This window comes from Haplochromis burtoni, unplaced genomic scaffold (genome assembly GCF_018398535.1).
Source record: "Haplochromis burtoni strain Fernald_Lab_line unplaced genomic scaffold, NCSU_Asbu1 Contig_330, whole genome shotgun sequence".
Taxonomy (NCBI): Eukaryota; Metazoa; Chordata; class Actinopteri; order Cichliformes; family Cichlidae; genus Haplochromis; species Haplochromis burtoni.
In genome coordinates this window covers 508945-512026 of record NW_024582691.1, presented here as the reverse complement: position 1 = coordinate 512026, position 3082 = coordinate 508945, and the positions used below count along the sequence as shown (strand labels likewise).

The 3082-nt window shown below is 39.3% G+C and overlaps 1 protein-coding gene across 14 annotated transcripts in view; it reads right to left on the bottom strand.

The window, feature by feature from the left end:
- nav2a (neuron navigator 2a) overlaps positions 1-3082 on the bottom strand; it is a 231478-nt gene that overhangs the window by 33070 nt on the left and 195326 nt on the right. The gene's annotated exons all lie outside the window — the stretch shown is intronic.

The window sequence follows — 3082 nt, the reverse complement described above, 5'->3', positions numbered from 1 at the left end:
TTTTTACAAAAAACCAGCTGAACATGAGAGGTTTTTGGACCAATTTTGTGTTCTCCATTCTTTAAGCACCGGTTTGAGCACCGTTTGAGCACCGGCACCGTTTCAAAAGTACAGATTTGGCACCGGTATCGGATAAAACCTAAACGATACCCATCCCTACTGGGGACATTCCTGATTCTTTTCTCCAAGGTTCATGTTTGGCACTTGGAGCACTTTAGCACCACCAATGGGTCAAAGATGTTAATCCTGTAAGGCCTGAAGGATAAAATTGAAAATCAAAAACCAAAAAAAACCTGACGTGTTTTGTGTGTTGAGAAATTAAATATTAATTTGCATATATCAGTTTTTATTTGAATCATTTCTGCTACATCTGGGTTTTTTTGTTCAATTTATTGCTCACAGTATCTTTACCTTAAACAAATAAAACACTGATGATGCAGAGGTAACAAACATGATAGCTTAACCCTGTACACCTGGAACCCTGTAACACCTGGCGTTACAGGGTTAAGCTATACATGAAAATCTTGGACAATCAACAGAAACAAAGAATGAGAAGGAGTTTAAATTATATCCTTAAGATGAAAAAGCTCTAATAACGGTGGAATTGGTGGAATTCCTTGGAACCTTTATATAAGCTTTGCAGCTCAAATTCAGCTCTCAAAGCAGACTGTTTTCACAAAAAATGCACTTTAACTTAATTCCAAACACAACATTTTACATAATGGCACAAAAAAAATCATGCAGCATTTTCTCCCTAATCCTGATAATCTATCACTACTGCAACCTGCACCCGTTTGCCATCATTAACCAAGGCCTTCTGATAATCTAGACTGGAGCTGAGGTCCAACATACACACAAACACACAAACACACAAAAACTAATGGGTTACTGTTAGTTAAGTCTTGATAAACAGCAGCTGTGTTCAGCAGTGACAGGCTGATGACGCCAACCAGCAGGACCAAGAAAAGACAGTATAAAGTATGACCAGATGCAGCTGTGCCCATGTATGTCTGTTAACATATTCTCCTGGTTTCAGGGAACATGGGTCATAAAGAAAAGGTAAAAACTGATCTAGCAATTATTTTAGTCAGAGCTCGGAAACCTTCCACACACATTCACTTAGCTAAGCCAGTGAGAGCAGGTGGAGGTGGGGTTACAGAGGACAGACAGAGATAGACAGGTAAAGTGTGAGACACATGGCATGCCAGCTGTTGGTAGCTGAGGAAAAGAGCTTATGAGGTATAAGTCGAAGCTCTTTCTTCCCCTACCTCAGGCCAACAGGGAACCTACTCAAGTCTAGACAAGAGAGATAAGATATTGGGGCTCGGGGCATGTTCTAAACAACTTCAGCTCTCATGCAGGTGGGACTGAAGCGCAGTGAGACAAACTGGAAACCAGCAAATGTGCTTTCAAAAAACATAGGCACCAATTTTCTGACAAATAAAATCATCAGAGATTTCTTAAGTATCAAAGTCCATGATACGCACATTTGTTTTTGCATGATAGGATTGCAGATAAAGTCCTTTGAAAACGCATCATAATAATTTAAATATTGAATTAAACAAGACTTTGTTGCCTGTGGTTGCCAATTGTGAGGCAGTGGTTGCCTCACAATTGTGCTCAGCAGGCCAACAGGGAACCTGCTCAAACCCAGAGAGCTCTCATGTGTTCTCTCCAGTTACTCCAGCTTCCTCCCACACTTTCAAGACAAATATGAACTGCTGAGTTCTTCTGTGCTACCGCTGTAATAGATTGGTGACCTGTCCAGGGTGTGTCCTGCTTCTCACCCTGTGAGAGCTGACATGAGTTTCGGCCCCCAGGATAAACAATTAAGAGCAAATCAGAGGAGCTACCAATGACCAGGTAGCTGTAGGTAGTCCATACTGACAGAAACTAGAACAGCAACATTTATCAACCGGGCTGGGTTACAGATGTTGAGAGACTGCACAATAGCTTAACAAGAGAAGGGATTTTACAGCTCTGGCAAGTTATCACAGTGGACTTACACAATTCACACTGCAGAGTGATGTTCCAGGAATGTGGGAATTCGCCAATCCAGTCCATCATAGTCTGTGCTTAAAAATTAAACCAAGGCCTTCCTGTGTTTCTTTCCATTATTGAGCCCTATTGAAGCATTACTGCAATAAATGAGGAGTATTTAGATGTACTTCTAACAATGATCTGAATATCTTAAAAGGCATAAAGGCTTGGTCAAAGGTGGTAAGTTTATTTTAATTTATTAGGGTAATGCAAAATACTTTACAAAGGAAACAAATCTACAATAAAGATAACAGACTGAGAAACAGCTTCTGAAACATGAGTGTAATCCTGCTCTTAAGAAGCATCACACAAAGCCTGTAAAACATACACAGACATTAAAAAAAAAAAAACAAGCACTTTCTTTGTTCCTGTTCTTTATGTTACCTCGGGACTACAGTGTCTTTGTTGTTGGAATAGTCTGTAATCCAAATTATATTTCATCACAAGACAACCCTGTTTGCTGTTCCCTGTAAGTACTTGTATCTATAACTCATATACACATACTCTCTGAAGTCTTTGGAAGTCTACCAAGTCTCTGATCTTGATTTAAAACCTTTTAGGAAAGGCGCTTATTGAAAGACACTCTGACAATGATGATCTGAGTGATCTGACCCAGCCACAAAACAGCACTTGTGCTTGTACTTACAAGCAATGTTTTAGTTTTTGACATACTTTGGTCTATTTCAATATAAATTCATTTTTCTCAGCTATCAAACAAATAATATATCAATAAAAATGGAGACTTCATGTATTATCGTGTCTGTTTTCCACGGCGATTTGTGTAGACACCATCAAGACAAACATAGAGCCTATTCGCAGAACCCTAAATCATTAACAGGATTCTGACTCCACATTATACTGATTCGTGTGAAAACTGTCTCAAACTGAGTTATGTGTGGTGATCCTTTGTTTTTTTTTTTCTTTTTGTCACATCCTCATTTGAGATAGAGTAATGATATCCCCAACGCCTGTATGCAGGAATCACAGGGTTAGTCTCTGTAACACTCACTGCTACAGCATTTTCACACCACAAAGACCTCAT